Below are 17,397 nucleotides of genomic sequence, written 5' to 3' on the forward strand. Positions count from 1 at the left end.
ACAAAGAGAAGCCAAGAATTTTCTTACACTACCTGCAAACTTTGTAAGACATGAAAATAATTAATGGTAATTAAACTGTCCTGGTAATTTAACACTAATACATGTGCTTAGGGAGAATCAAAGTAATTTTCCATTATCTATGTTGGTAGCAAAAAGGTGGTTATTTTTATGGTACATACATTTAACCTTTATGATAATAGCATATCTTCTGAGTAACTCCTTAAGAGCTTTATTTAGACTTTTATGCCTTACAGTAATACTATGTTTGTAACTGCCAGTGAAATCAAGACCTGTGTAGGTGATAAGATAAATTCTATTTTATGTTTACATCAGGTAGACCCCAGAAGAGTACAGATGAAGTCTCCAACTCACCGCTATATTCTTAGCACTTAAATACAGTAGATGCTCAATAAATAGCTGAGTTTAATGTTTATTTATGTAAAAGCAAATTAGGTTGAGGGAAATAAAAAATACACAAATCAAAATTAGGTTAAGGCCTAGAGCATGGGCTGTGCTTAGTGGCTTGATTCAAGCGTGGAGTATGGAATAGATAGGGAGGCTGGGTGTGAAACCTGGTAAACAGGTGATCAAGGTTAACGTAATCAATGTTATCATAGTGTTAATATATACCCTTGATGTAATGATGGGAATGGATGGCACTTCACCTCTGTTGTCTTGCTCCCTAAAACCCAAGACTCCAGTCTAATCGTGAAGAAAACATCAGACAAATCCCAATTAAGGGACATTCTATAATGACTAGTACTCCCCAAAACTGTCATCAAAAATAAGAAAGGTCTAATAAATTGGAATTCTAAAACAGAAAAAGGACACTAGGGAAAAACTAATGAAATCTGAACAAAGCATGTAGTTTAGTTAATAGTAATGTAGCCATTTTGTTTCCTTAGTTGTGACAAGTATGAGAAGTTAATAATAGGAAAAACTGGATGACATATACTCTGTGTACCATCTTGTAACTTTCCTGTAAATGTAAACTATTCTAAAATAGTTTATTTAAATAAAAGAAAGTTAGGATAAGGAAAATAAGGAATACATAAATCAAATCGCTTGGAAGCAAATGATAATAAACATTCTTTTGGTTTCTTTATATTTGGTGGTAAGACAGAGATAGCATTCTCATCTAGTGGAAATAGTTATTACTAAAATAATATAGGTATTATCCAAGTCTACAATATTAATTATGAAGTCACATATGACCAAAGCAAATGCCCCTTGAATTCTAGCTTCCCAAAGCATCATTCTTAGTCCTCAACACTTCAATTATTAACTGTGACTAAAATTTGTGTGTAACATTAGCTGTCAGCTCTGTATTGACTAGATTATCCCACACCTCTAAACTCTAGTAACTAAAGGTCAAACTTAACCTTGATATCTCCCACTCACCTTACACTCAACTAACTAAACTCACCATCTTATTCATGATGCTATTTTTCCAAACCTTCTTCTCAAAGTCACTCATTTTTTTATTCAATAGAGCTCTCTCCTTCCCATTCCTCTCCATTCCCACAGTAAATAATTAGTCCTACACATAGCTGTGAAATGAAACTTACTCAAATAAGGATTTTATCATATCATTCCCAGGCTCAAATGCCATTTTTTCTTTTTTTGGTACTAAACCATACTTAAATTCAGAAGTGATGTCTTCAAGGCCATCCATAATTGGTTATTCTTTTGTACACTTCACTTGTAAACAAAGACCTTTCTGTCTGTCTCTCTCTACCTTTATTCAGAAAATAATCAAATAGTCACAATATATCTGAAAAGATAAGAATTTTCTGTGTGGTCAAAGACTTTGTAATCTTGGGATAATATAACCTAAAAAGATAACTAACAAAGAATATGGTATTTTCCGGAGAAATCCAAAACTTCAATTCAAAAATCTTTATGCACTCCTATGTTTATTGCAGCACTATACACAATAGCTAAGACATGGAAACAACCAAAATGCCCATCGGTAGATGACTGGATTAAGAAACTGTGGTACATTTATACAATGGAGTATTACGCAGCCATAAAGAAGAAAGAAATCTTACCATTTGCAACAACATGGATGGACCTAGAGAACATTATGTTAAGTGAAATAAGTCAGACAGAGAAAGATAAGTACCATATGATCTCACTTATTTGCGGAATCTAAAGAAAAGAATAAGTGAATGAACTAATCAGAAACAGTTTTAGAGACAAAGAGGAAAAACTGAGGGTTGCTAGATGGGCGGGAGGGGTGGGGGATGGGGGGGAGGGTGAGGGGATTGGAGGGCAGTCGGTGACCACAGGATGGCCACGGGTTTGAAAATTAATCTGGGGAACGTAATTTGGTAGTTACCAGAGGGTAAGGGGGTTCGGGGGTGGGGGATGAGGGTGAGGGGGATCAAATGTATGGTGATGGAAGGGGAGCTGACTCTGGGTGGTGAACACACAGTGTGATTTATGGATGATGTGATACAGAATTGCACACCTGAAATCTATGTAATTTTACTAACAATTGTCACCCCAATAAATTAAAAAAAAAAAAAAAAAGAATATGGGATTTTGCCTTATTCAAGTCTGGGTCCTCAGTTCCCACAACAGTGCCTGGCACATGTTAAGAAACACGTATTAAATGAAAACAAGGCGGGGGCAGCCAGTTAGCTCAGTTGATTAGAGCGCAATGCTCATAACACCAGGTTTGATCCTCGCATGGGCCAGCGGGAGCTGCGCCCTCCACAACTAGATTGAAACAACTACTTGACTGGGAGCTGATGGGTCCTGGAAAAACACACTTAAAATAAATATGTTTAAAAACAAAAAATGAAAACAAGGCAGTACATAATGCTACACCTTTTAAAGAATTATGAGCTATTAAATAAGGGAAAGAATTTTCAGCTGGAGAGATGAAGGCAGGTCTAAAAGTCTATTATTCTAAGGATCTCAGGGCAATCAAAATTTCAGCCAACCTGCAAGCTTGAGTAGCTCTTCAGTAGTTAAGAGGATGTGTGTAGGTACATTTCAGTAGAAAAATGTTATATCAGCAAAGGTAAAAAGAAGTAAAATTGTTATACCATGTTAAAGTAGTGAATAATAAACAGTTTCTATAGGTGAGTGGAAGATAAGATGGGAAAAATCAGGGACCGAAGTTTGAAAAGTCTTGATTAGAAATTTGGTATTCATGGTATTCATCAAAGGTTTTGGTCCTTAAATACAATCTTCAGGAAGATTAATCTAATGGACGTAACATGAAGGTTAGACTTTAGAAAGCAAGCGCCTTATTTCTTCAAGAAGCCTCCCCTATCTATTCAAGCCCTCTAGTTTTCTTCTCTTAACTCTTACAGCACCTGCCTTCATCATACAATTTAACTCATAACTATATTCTCTCACATTGTAAACTCTTATTTTCCTGTGTGTTAATCTAGTCTCTTCAAGAACTGGGATTAAATCTTAGACCTCTTTTTCTTCCCTAAGAAATAAGCAAAGCATTGGGCCTTCCAAACTTTATTTTTGGAGGACATTTTTGCATTTATGCAAAACTCAGTTACTAAAATGACAACAATCAAAAAGCAACACACACACATAGAATGAGTAGCTAAGCAAGAACCTGCCGTAAGAAGATTAAGTCCTGTTTGGATGGCACTTTTTAAAGTTTCTTTTGATAGCTGGATCCCATAACTAACAATATAGTTATCCTCCTGCACTGGTTTTCAGTGCTTTTTACTTTATGTATTTCATGACCTCATTTACTTTTCTTTCTTTCAGTGGTCAGTGCACATACTCATTTCTCAATTGAAATATCTTTTCTGCACTGAAGCCTCCCCAATATTTTTATTTAATAACTTCACTGATTGAGAACCACTGTCATGGCATAATTGAAATTCTAATAAATGATGCTGCCTAACTTCTCTACACAATTTTTTTTTTTTTACACATTCTAAATGTTTCCTGTGGTTTAGCACTCTTCAGGTAAAATCGATTCAAATAAAAACATGTCATAGAAATAATTCAAATCCACCAAAGCATTCACAAAATGAAACATGATGCATTAGTAACCAGGGATTGTATTTAAATTCTAAATTTTTCCGAATCCAAGTTTGGATTTTTTATCTTCAACCCTCAATTTACTTTTACATATTCTAAAAATTAAATTTCATGGCTTTAAAATAAAATCTGTTCATGTTAACATTCATGTTAACTGCTGATACCGTTCCAAAAAAAGAAAAAGCTTAAGAAAGCACACACAAAAATCAAACGAGTATTTATTTCATCCCTAAACAACTACTTTCACTGCTAACATATTTATCTCTTTTCAGGTCATAGTTTTTATGTAAAAAGAAAAAAAATGAGATTTTTATAAAACTACCAAGAAGAAGTCCTTCAGAATGTGATCATTTCTGATTACATTAGAATATCTCATTAATGGTTTTGAAAGTCAAACGATTTTTTTCCCCGAGTTGGGAAAACTCCATAATGTACTATTCTGTTCCCCACCACTCCTTAATGGTATCTAATGCTGCTGAGATTTTAAAGATGAATCATCAAAACGGCAGAGAAGGGCAAAAACGTCAATAGGACTGCAAGGAAACAGGTAAGTCTTACGTCTCAGATATATATGTACAGTTCAGCTTTTTCCATTTCCCCATCTCAGAAAACACCCAAATAAATGTGGGTGCAAAGCTACAGCACGGTTACAAAGCCCCTGGTTACCAGTGAAGCCTCAGCCCTTGTGGCGCTAGGGGAGTCTTTTACACTCGGCCGGCCACGTGGCTGTCACAATCAGAAGCAAGACAGGAGAAACAGCGTAAACTAACCTGAAATAAATAACCGCCCTCCTCCCCCACCTTGGAGTTGGGGTAGAAGAAAGTGTCATTTTTTTGCACGCTAAGACTTTTTTTTTCCCTGTGAAGAGAAAGAGAAGTACAGGGCAGCTTTAAAGAGACTTTAAACAGAAAGTCAAAGAAGATCCCGAGAGTGTGCCTCCCATGAATTAGATACCCCAACTCCCGCGAGCAGCAGTGGAACAGGCGTTCTGCAAAGGGGTAAATGGGGTGGAGCTGAGTAAGATGGAGCATTATGCACATGGGCCGCTTTCCCCTGACTCCCACGGTCCTCGCAGGTCCCACACTCGCAACTGCAGCGGTGGGGCGAACTCAAAGACTGAAGGGGCTCGCAAACTCTCATCTTCCTAGGAGAGAGGACTAAATGGCAGAGGTAACCACGGTCCCAAGAGAGCAGGCGAACAGGAAGTGTCCATATTGTAGGGCTGAACACTAACTCCCACCCAACCAAGGAAGCCACCCTCAGAGGCCCGCAGGGCGCCCGCTGAAGGAGGGGCCAGAGGGTGCCGGGGTCTGCCACCCCCACATCCAGAACCCTAACCTGTCCACCACAACGTCCCGCCGCCCGAAGTTCACTTCTGGCGGCGACCGGCGCCTCCCGGGACACTACTTGCCCCGGCCCAGCCAGTCCGCCTGCGGCCCCGAGGACTCCACGCCCCGCACGTCTCGCTCCACTACAAACCTGGGGAGGGGCGTTGCAAAGCCGCCCAGGGGCTCGGGGCACTTCCCCAAACAGCAGATTCACCGAGTCGAGCGCTAAGCGTCCTCGGGGCCACCCCCGAGCCTTCCAGGAGAGACGGCACCCCTCGCCGCGGTTTTCGCCGCGAGACACCCGCTCCAGGGGTGTCATTAACTCTCAGGAAAAACTCCGAACTCTTCACGGGGCCGCACTCCCCTCAGTTCGACACTCTCGCGGAGCCCACACACGACCCAAGCCACGCACTGGGCAGACCCCCGCGCCGGCGCCAATTCCTCACAGGACAAAAATGTCTGGGCGCGTCACGGGACAGCTGCCTCCGGGCCCCACGCCCGAGGCCGGTCGCACGCGCTGCCTCAGCGCCCGGGAGCGTAGCCGCGGGTCGGGGCGGGGAGCGCGGACGCCGGGCGGCGCCGGCCCGGGAGGACGCCGCTCAGACCAGGACTCACCGTCAGCTCGGCCGCCACAGCGGGGAGGCGAGGGACAGGTAGGGGAAGATACAATATGGCAGAGCACCGCAGCTGCTCCCGGCAGCTTCCAGAAGCCGCCTCCGGGAAGACGCGGCAACTAGCAGGCAGCGGCAGCTGCGGTGGCGGCCGCGGCAGCACCACATCCCCCTCCGGCTCGCTTCCTCCCTCTCCCTCAGCCCTCCCCCGTTGCCATAGCAACGCGGCGCCCAGGAGATTAGCCCCACCTCTCCCTCCCGTCCCCGCCTCCCTTGACCTCTCAGGAGGGGTGTTTGGCCCGCCCCTTCCCGTCCCCTCCCATCTCCTACCGCAGGGCGGGGCCCGGAATCCGGAGGCCGCCCAGAGCTCCGGGTGGAGGAGGAAGGGGGTGCCCGGAAGGGCGGGGCTCTCACGGAAGGTAGGGCGGAGACGTGGTGGGTCAGTGCGGGTTTCGGGCTGAGGAGGGGTTGGGGAAGGCGGGAAAATGGAAAGGGCTCGCCAGTCCTGGAAAGGACCTATAGGAGTGCGGCGGAGCGCGGCGCGGCCGCTGACAGGCCGAGAAGGCACAGGGGTGGAGCGGTTGAGGGTGGCAGTCTCGGCCGGTCGGACCTCGGTGCCTGTGCTGGGATTGCAGCGACAGCCCCCAACAGCCCGAGCTTTTGTGGGTTTCCCCAAGAACTTTCTGCAAGACCTTTCCGCCATTGGCGCGGTTTTTTGAAAGCGCTTTAGAAACGATAAAACATTAATGTTAACTTAGAGTATTATTACCGTTGCTGACTGAAATTTTATGTGGAAATTTTATGTGGAAGCTCAGCGTGTTTGTGGTGAAAAACAACGACTTTGGAATCAAAACCAGAATTTATTAAGAATAGAATTTACTGAGTCCTCACTAAGTGCTAGGGACTTAGTCCTCTACGTACATTGTCCTAACCATAATGCTAACACATTGTGTTGCCAGGTAAAATACCGGAATGCCCAGTTAAATCTGAATTTCAGGTAAACGTAGAATAATTTTTTAATGTAAGAATGTTCCATTTGGGATATTCTTACTGTTTGGGGATTTTTGTTTGTTTGCTAAATCTGCCAACCCTATTCTAAGTCTTACAAATTCCGACTTTACAAATAAGGAAACTGAGGCTTAGAAAAATAACCTGTCCAATATAAGGTGGCAGAACTAAGGATCCAGTTTATTATAATTATACTGATGATTAAATCTCTGAATATCTAATCCACATCTTCAAAGAGCAGTGATACATCACAAATATGTTGAATAGATTAAAAGAAAAAGTATATGAAAGAAACTTGGGCAGTGACTGTTGCATAGTAGGTGGTAATAGAAGTTTGTTTCCTTCCTGAATAATGAATGTTAACTGGATATTCACTGTGAGCCAGGATCTAAGTATAAAGTGAGCTGAGTATGGAACAAGTTGTGTACTGACAATAAAACAAGTCAAGCTGCGGGGATGACAGAGATGTAGAAGAATTAATGGGCATCAGAATATATGAAAACAAAAATGTGTTTGATTTCCTCATTCCACAAATAAAAACGACTGCATTTATATGATTTGTCCAAAGTCATCTACTAGTTCCATTTGTTTTTCATTATACTGTCCTGAAGGGTCTCATAGCAGCATTCAAAGTAAGAGACTGTGAAGCAAATATACAGTGCACTTTAGCTGAAGCAACAATTGCTTAATATTCCCCCGTCAGAGCAATTACTGTTGCCTTCTCATGTGGACAAATTGAAGGAAGTTCCTGAAGGAAAAGTGTAATAGAAAGGGAGCAGAGGAAAGAGGAAAGGAAGATTGAGAGAAAGTGGCTTTTGGAGAACCACAGCCTCCTCAGAGACATGAGTCTTGTTTTATCTCTGCTGGCCATTGTCCTGGTGGCCATTAACATAATAAAGGTCTTCATCACCTTACAGATTATTGTACTAATATCTCATATATTGAACTTAAGTTTCATTTTCCTTCTAATCTATTTTAAACTCTGGTGGCCAAACAGTCCCCCTCAACTCTAGAAGAATTGGAGAATTCGAGATCTGGAAGTTATATATACTTTAGAGGTATATCATCCAGGAGCCAAATGTATCATGGGTAAGAAAAAAAAATCCAGAAACGATATGTATCTTGTCAAAAGCCAAATGATGAATCTACTGCATCCTCATTCACTAAGTTCTCTGTACTGGCCCTCTTTACTCACTGATTTACCCCCAGAGAGGCTGAGCACATTTAAATAGTCTCTATGGGTAAGGTTCAGGTCTCTTAGGAAATCTGCTACACTTGTTTAGAGTCCAGGGACACTAGTATACTTAGAGGCTTTTCTAGAGGACTTTGAACACCTACCTAGGAAAAGCTCTGATTAAATGTAATGATGATTCAGAGCGAGTAGCTTTCCCTAGGAGTTTATAAGAGTAAGAAGATTTGGAAACCAGAATTTAACTTTTTAGGAAAAAGAGGATCCTGGCATTCAGGAGCTCTTATAAAGTTGTATTATTATTTCTCCAAAATACTTTAAAGAAGCATATTCAATAGTACACTTTATTGCAAGACAAATGCGTTAGAAAATAAATTGTTCAAAATGCCCTCGTGTTTAGACTGAAAAGTGATAGGAACTCAAATATATATGTTTATATTTTAAGTGTATTTATCATTGTATTACATTTTTTTAACAAAAGACTTTTTGATCATAAATTGGTGATTCTAAAAATAACCAGTTAACCAATAAGGAATCTAGACTTCAAGTCTCTTGAGATCAATGATCATGTCTTTAGACTAAAAATTAGTCTAAATTCTTAGAACAGCTTTTGGAACAGAGGTGATGTTCAATAATACTTGTCAATAAAAGAAGTAACTTTCCTCAAATTACATAGTATCAGGACTAGCATACAACATTTCTAAGTATTGGTCTGCCTGCCACTTGGGTTAAAAAGGTAGAATTGTGAATGAAAGTCTTTTTCAATGCACTTAAAAGCAACTACCTGTATTTAATAATATCTGCATGTCTATTAAGTCCCGGTGTTGGCAGTAATATGAACCAAACCTCTTACTGAGGACACTAGAAAAACTCAACAAAATATTTAAAAATTCACTAATTGAAAATAAGAACTCAATGATGATATGATAGTATATTAGACACAAATAAGATAGAATTAGTGAACTATAAGATAAGTCAGAATAAAATATGCAGAATGAGGCACAAAAAAGAAAAAGGATGAAAAATACCAAAAAAAAACAAAACGGGAAAAGCGTATAGAAAATACCATGATAAAGTTTAATATATACATAAACGGAATTCTAGAAGGAAAGAAAAGACAGTATTGGGCAGAAATAATATTTGAACTAATGAATCCCCTGTCAGGATAATTTGTTCTAATCCACACAATTGACATATAGACACATTGTGAAAAAACTGCTTAAATCCTAAGACAAAGAGAAAAATCTTAACAACAGCTAGAGAAAATGAGTTGATCTTTAAAGAAATAATAATTACACTTATAACTTACTTTTCAACAGAACTATCTGAAGCCAGAAAATGATGGAATGATAACTTTAAAGGATTGAAAGCAAATAAGTTAACAATGAAGGTGAAATTAGGAAATTTTCAAACAAACAAAATAAAGTATTTGTCACTAGCATAATGGCATTTTTTAGGTAAAAGGAAAATGATCCCAGTTGTAAGGTCAGAGATACATGAGGAAAGAAAGATCAATCAAAATGATAAATATGTGGCTAAATAAATGAATATTGATATTGTCTCTAGGTATAAGACAATGATAGTAATGTCTTCTGTATTTAAAAATATATAATAAAGGTATAAAACTTGGGAGAGGATAAATGAAATCCAGTGCATTGTCTAAGAGGATGGAAAAAGTTATAGTTAATAGTAGACTGATAAGTCAAGATGCATCTTGTAATCTCTAGAAGAATCACTAAGAGAATAATAAAAAGCTATCTATTAGTCAAGGTCTGCCAGAGAAACAGAACCAACAGAATGTGTGTATATACATACATATGTATATACATATACATATGTATACATATGTATATATATGTGTGTGTATATATATAAATATATATGTATGTGTATATACATGTATGTGTGTATATGTGTATATATACATATATACACACATATGTGTGTGTGTGTGTGTGTATATATATATGTATATATAGAGAGAGAGAGAGAAAGAAAGAGAGAGACTTATTTTAAGGAATTTGCTCAAGTAATTGTGGAGGCTTGGTAAATCCAAAATCTGTAAGGTCGGCTGGCATGCCGGAGACTCAGGGAGGAGTTGCAGTCTGAGTCCAAAGGCAGTCTGATGGCAGAATTCCTTCTTGCTCAGGGAAGTCAATCTTTGGTCTATTAAGGCCTTCAACTGATTGGATGAAGCCCATTATGGAGAGTAATCTGCTTTATACAAAGTCCATCAATTTAAATGGTGCTTTCATTTAAAACTACATGGAATAATGTTTGAACAAATATCTGGGCAATGTGGCACAGCCAAGTTGACGCATAAAATTAACCATCACACTATGCAATTTTCCAATTTAAAAAGGAGAGAAAGGGAATGGAGTAATAAAAAGTAATCAATCTAAATACAAGATAGGAGAAAAGTGAGGACATATAGCAGTTAGGACAAATAGAAAGTACTTAAGATGGTAGATTTAAACCCAAATATATCACTAATTACCTTAAATGAAAATAGGTCCTAATTTAATGAAAAAGATTGTTTTGGTTACCTATAGCTATGTAAAAAACTACTCCAAAATTTATTAACTTTAAACTACAGCCATTTTATTATATTTCATGATTCTGTGGGTTGGAACTTTAGATAGGAAACCAAAGGGATGGCTCATCTCATCTCTGGGTGATGACTACTGGGGCTAAAATGTCCCAGATAGCTTCTTCTCTCTCATGTCTGGCACCTCAGCTAGATTGGCTCCAATGATGGTGGTTAGGTGGACCAGCTTGACTGAGAACGTATGTATGGGTCTTTGGTTCTCACTTTTGATTGGGTTCTTTGGTTTCTATATAAGTAGTTCCATGACGTTTTCTTCTCCACATGGCCTTTCCACATAGTCTTTCCAGAGAGATAGACAGACTTCTTACACATAAGCTCAGGGCTTCCAAAGGATTAGACTTGGAACCAGCATATTGTCACTTGTGCTACATCTATTAGATAAAGCAAATTACATGCCCATCCCAGAGTCAAGGGGCGGGAACTATATAAGAGTATAAATATTAGGAAGTGTGATAAACCTAGGGCTACCAATCCACGTAACCAGCTAGCACAGACTGTGAGACTAGACAAAAAAAAAAAAAATCAAAAATCATCTACATAAAAAAATAAAATAAAATAAAATAAAAAAAAATCACCTACGTGTTTTTTACAAGGGATATATCTAGAACATAAAAATAAAGAAAATTTGAAAGAAATGGTGAGAAAAAAAAACGAAACCATGCAATACCACCAAAAGAAAGCTGGAATAGCTATATTAATATCAGATTAGGTAGACCCTAAGACAAAAAGCACTACTAGATATAAAGAGAGATTTTTCGTAATGATAAAGATTTAATTTGCCAGGAAGATAAAAAATTTTAAATTTTATTCTCCTAAAAACATAACCTCATGGTACATAAAGCAAAAATTACAGAACTACAAGGAGGAATATAAAATCGACAATTTTAACAGGAGATGTTAATATATTCAGTAAATAATAAAATAGGCAGACAGAAAATTCACTAAGGATATGGGTTTGAACAACATTGTTAGCAAGTTAAGTGTAAAGGCATATTGGGTACATTTCTATAGTCCTTTACATAGAAACAAATTCATTAGCTTGTATTATTTCTGTTTTGGTTCATGAAGCTGGAAGGAACATCTAAAGATCCCGAACCTTCAGGCTGGTGAGAACCTATTTCTATTTTATAGATATATTTACCATGTGTACCTTTACCTCATTCTTTAAATAAACATATTAAGTTCCTACTATGTGCCAGGCCCTATACTTAGCACAGAGATGAAATGTGTAATTAAAACTGCAGTCAAGCAAATCAGAAAATATAATGTGGTATGAAAAGTGCAGCAATAGAGCTTTACATAGGAGCAATGGGAACCAAGTCTTAACTCAGCCACAGGAGACAATGCTTGAGCAAAGTTTGAAGAAAGAAAAGAATGTGGAAGCGAAGTGGCAATGTGGGTGTGGAGAGTGGAACCACACCTAGCAAAGCCTAGTTGTGTGAGAACGTGACAGTTTGTCAAAGAACTGCCAGTCATTTGGAATGTCTGGACTATAAAATGTTGCTGGAGTTAGGAGTTACTGGTTGCAAGAAACACAAGCTCATGCCAGTTAGCTAACGTAAACGAGAAACGAATATAAAAATAGGCAGGGATTATGTGAGACAACTGTGGGAAGCACAGCCAACATTAGAAAAGGTCTTCCTCCTTTCTCTTCATCTGATCTCTAGTCTCAGCATTTCTTTGTACATCTGCTTCATTCCCTCTGTAGACTGGCTTCCTTGCTCACTTATCTGCTTGCATGTGGGCTACTATTGCTGTCCCAAATAGTGGCTCCAGCTCTCCACCTCTGGCCCCCATCCAGTTTGCCTAACTTTCCGGTTTAGCAACCCATGGTTAATTACTTAACTCAGTCTCAGGATCCCAATTCCAAATTCCCAGGAGTTGTAATCTGATTGGTACAATTTCAACATGCATGTAGATCAGGGGTCAGCAAACTATGGCCTGGGGAAGAGGGTGGGCCTGTCTTTTGCTGTTGTAACTAAAGTTTTAATGGAACATAGCCACACACACTCATTTACATATTGTCTATGGCTGCTTTGGCATTATAAGGACAGAGTTGAGTATTTTTGACAGAGAACCTATAGACTGCAAGGCTGAAAATATTTACTATCTAGACGTTTACAGAAAAAGTTAGTTGGCCCCTGCATTAGATAGTTGGATGTGGAGACGTAGGGCTATATAGAGGCTTAGTAGGCTTCAGCTCTGGTAATTGAAGCTGTGAGAGTGGATCACCCCTCACCCATTTTTGCAGAGAAAGGATAATGTGGGGAAAAGGCAGCTGAGGAAATATTTTGAGAAAGGAACAGTTTGAAGTCTCTAACATAGGAAAGAAAATAATCAGTCTCAAGTATGCACTAAATTTTTTACACAAAGGGTGGAAGAGTGCAAGACAGTTTTTCCTTAATCTGGAGAAGTTCATTAAGATGCTAAATTTAGGAGAGCATATCACTGTAACTACCTTTAAATAACTCACTTGTGGCAAATTTCCCAGACCCTCCATAGTTAGCTCTTGCTGAGATGAACCGGCTGAGGCACAATGTTCACTTTACAGAAACATTTTTAAATGCATGTTCAGAAGGTTAAATGTTATTTACCTTTCAAAAGAGGGGAGAGAAAAGAGGCCCTGAGATAATGAAACAGATAGATGGAAAGACAGAGGCAGATAGACTGAGACTTGGGGGTCAGGGAGAGAAGAAATCTGGAATGTACCATTTTGGTAAACTTAAGATGGTTGTGGGGCAAATCTTTCATAAGCAGTCTTTTTGGTTGAGTAGAAGAACGATTAGAGTTTTAGTAATCTTAGAGATCATTCTAGTCCTTGCTATTCAATGTGTGGTCTGAGGACACTCAGCAGCATTGGCACCACCAGGGAGTTTATTAGAATTGCAGAATCCCAGGGCCCATCCCGGACCCACTGAATAAGAATCTGCATTTTTAAAGATCCCATAGGTGATTCATATACACATTAAAGAATGAGAAATTAAAGCACTGAATTGGCATAGTAGTTTTTAGACCCTTCAAAGTAGAATAGTTGTGGTTTTGTTTTGTTTGAATGAAACCTTACATGGAGTCCAGCTCTATAAAACAGGTCAAAGTGGGCCTGCTCTGATCAAACATGGGCAGATGCTGAAAAGGCAGAGAAGGACTAGAAAACCTAGGCATTTCCATCCAGTGTTCCTCCAGGAAAACAGTGTGAAAACCATTGATCTAACAGAATGAGCAGAAAGTAATAGAATCTTCAGGGCCAGGCTCTGTCAAACTCCCAGACCTTCTTCTAGTTCCACTTCATTGAGAACTTTGTGCTACAGTGAATCCCTGTTAGTGATGGAATATGTCCTGTCCTGAGAGAGTTGGAATTTTTAAAGACTTGGAAATCACTGTTTAGATCCCTTCTCTCAGCTTAAAGATGGGGAAACGAGGACTCAGAATGTGACTAATGAAGCACCGTTAAAACACAGCCACATCTAAAACTATACTAATTGCTAAAAGAAGATGCTGCTGTAGATTGAATGCTTCTATCTCCCCAAAATTCATATGTTGAAATCTAATACCCAACGTGATGGTATCAGGATGTGGGACCTTTGGGAGGTGATTAGGTCATGAGAGTGGAGCTCTAAGGAGTGAGATTATGAAGATGGCAGTCTATGAACCAGGAAATGTGTTCTTATCACTGAATGGTAGGCCTTTCTAGTCTCTAGAAGTGTGAAAAATACATATTTATTGTTTACAAGCCACCCAGTCTATGGTATTGATAAAAGTGAACTGACATCTTGGGATGCTTAACCATGGAGCTGGGAGGATTGTGGGGTGGAGCTGGGCCCCCCTCTAGTCCTGACTTCCTGTTGAACTTTGTGGTAACTTCCGGGGGAGGGATGCTAATAAATAGAATAGCCATGTTGGAACCGGGTCATTATTTTCTTTCCTCATGTGGGAACTGGTTGGAGCCCCAGGTTGGAGGTGTGTGTGTTTCCCCCTCTGCGGTGGTGGTTTTTGTTTCTTTTTCCTTTTTTCCCCGGAATAAACCATTTTTCTTGTGGATTTATCTGGAGAGTTATTTTTTGCCAGTTGACAGTATTTTGGTATAGCAGCCTGAATGGACTAAGACAGAGGCAAATCGAAAGCTTCAATAATTCTTAGGGACTAAAGAGGTTCAGAACATGCTTCTCTGAGATGTGCCACTTTAGCAAGTGAAGTAATTTGAGCTGAAGGCAGTCGTGACTCTGTGGGCTCATGAGAAACTTTTACCTCTCCTTAAAATTTGGGGCTTTTCCCATAATCAGAGTTATCACCAGGAATAACTTTTTGTGACCTATCTATAGGGCTGGGTAAACTGAACATTTGTTCTTCTTATCATCCTGCAAATGGCCTTCCTCTCATTTGAAGCCCCACGATGCCTTAATTCATCCTTAGCTGAGAATGCCATATATACCTCATTTTAACCTTCTATCTCTGAACCTCTCATATATGTGCGGTCTGTGACTCTCTCATGTACTTGGGGTTCCCATACATAGGTATGTAATTAAATTTGGTTGTTTTCTTTTGTTACTCTGTTTCATGTCGATTTGATTATTAGACCAGCTGGAAAAACCTAGAAAGATAGAAGAAATTATCCTCCCCCTCATAGGACAAAAACGTGCTAAAATTCAGTATCTCTTCCCTGGTCCTTCCCTACTTAGCAATCAAGAGTTGAGACAGGTGTGTGAATTTCTTAACAGCAATAGACTTAGACTCAGGTTTGAACCATGGCTCTGTTGCTTATTAGCCCAGGCAAAATATTTCAACATTTTCTTAATCTCTTCATGTCTAAAGTGGAGATAATTCCAGCCTCAGAGGCTGGAATATTTGCTGTGAGGCAAATATACCATGTATATGAAACAATTTAGCACATGGCCTGGTGAATAATAAGTGCTCAATAAATGTTTGCTATCATTAATATTATTTTTAAATGAAAAACAACTACAAAGTCAACCTACTTCAGTCTGACAGTTGCCTAAAAGCCTTACACATGTGAAGCTAAAGACTGTTTTCTACTGCTACAAGAGTAAAACACATTTTATTTGCAGCAACAGGTTATCTAGTCAATAGAGTTTATTCAAAGTTAAATACTGCAGTTGTCGGGCTGGCCTGGTGGCTCAGGTGGTTAAAGCTCCATGCTCCTAACTCCGAAGGCTACCAGTTTGATTCCCACAAGGGCCAGTGGGCTCTCAACCACAAGGTTGCCGGTTCGACTCCCCGAATCCCATCCAAGGGATGGTGGGCTGTGCCCCCTGCAACTAACAATGGCAATTGGACCTGGAGCTGAATGGTTCCCTGCACAATTAAGATTGAAAGGACAACAACTTGACTTGGAAAAAGTCCTGGAAGTACACACTGTTCCCCAATAAAGTCCTGTTCCCCTTCCCTTAAAAAAAAAAAAAAAAGAACTTTAAATACTGCAGTTGTGAAAGTGGTTTTTGATAAATGTGGTAAATATTTAGGGACGGCAGTAAATATTAAAGAAATTCCAAATTATATTATAGAAATGTAACATTGTGTTCTACAAAGTGCTACTGTATTTAGAAACTATCGTCTATTGCTTCAACCTGCCTTTATCGTTGTGTAAGCCCCAAACCTTGGAGACATCCTTGGCTCCTCTCTTTCTCCCATACCTTCAAAATATGTGTACAATCTGACCCCTTCTCCTCTACCTCTACTGCCACCACCCTGCTCAAAGCCACAAGTCATCTCTTACCAGAGTGACTTTAATTGCCTCCTAAACCCCTGCTTCTACTTTTGAGCCCAGGCAGTATTTTCTTACCACAGCAGCCAGAGTGATCATCTTAAAATCTGTCAGTTCACGTCACTCCTCAGCTCAAAACTACTCAATGGTTTCCCCATTTCACTCAGAATAATTTAATGCCCAAGTCCTTATAATAGCCCACAAAGTCTTACATGATCTAAACCCACCACCACCACCACCACCACCACCATTGGTCTATCTGCTCTTTCTTGACAATGACAGGCACACCCTATCATAATAGCTTTGCTCTCTGCCTGGAATGTTCTTTTCCCACATAGCTTACTCTCTCCTTTAAGTCTTTGCTTAAATTTTTACTTTCTCAGTGAGGCTTACCTTGACCTCCTTTCTTAACACTGCAAATTACACCGACCACATTCTGGAAATCCTAATCCCCTTTCCCTGTTGTACTTTATTTTTCCCATAGCAATCATCTTCTAACACACTAGATAGCTTATTTATTATGTTTTGGTTAAGTCTGGCACCACCACTAGAAGGTAAGCTTCACAGGGGCAGCAGTCTTTGTTTTGTTCACTGATGTATTCTGAGCATCTAGAACACTGCTTGGCATATCGTACACATTCAGCAAACATTTGTCAAATTAATTAGTTTTGTGATTACTAATTTTGGGTGTGTTTGTTGCACTGTCTTATTTGGGTAAATACTAAGCCAAATTGACAATAATTTAACAAAGCAAATAATTGCATGAGTTGGAAGTTTTTCATTTTCTTTCTACTTCTCTTTGTTTTCAGTTTCTTCTTCATGCTATAATAAAACTCCCAAATGTCCTAAATACAACTCTATTTTAAGCTGATGTGTATACATTTTCTCACCTAACAATCCATGCTACT

The 17,397-nt window shown here is 39.5% G+C and overlaps 1 protein-coding gene across 3 annotated transcripts in view; it reads right to left on the reverse strand.

The window, feature by feature from the left end:
• Window positions 1–6,164, reverse strand: part of FOXN2 (forkhead box N2) — a 51,104-nt gene extending 44,940 nt beyond the window's left edge. For 2 of the 3 annotated variants that reach the window (XM_033125233.1, XM_033125236.1), the window contains exon 1: window positions 5,970–6,164. The gene's annotated coding sequence lies outside the window, so the exon portion shown is untranslated. Of the gene's footprint in view, window positions 1–5,505; window positions 5,625–5,969 lie in introns of those variants that run through there. The other variant, XM_033125235.1, reaches the window with a different exon arrangement.
• Between the last annotated feature and the right edge of the window lie 11,233 nt (window positions 6,165–17,397).

The sequence above is a fragment of the Rhinolophus ferrumequinum genome, chromosome 13, assembly GCF_004115265.2.
Source record: "Rhinolophus ferrumequinum isolate MPI-CBG mRhiFer1 chromosome 13, mRhiFer1_v1.p, whole genome shotgun sequence".
In the NCBI taxonomy this organism is placed as follows: Eukaryota; Metazoa; Chordata; class Mammalia; order Chiroptera; family Rhinolophidae; genus Rhinolophus; species Rhinolophus ferrumequinum.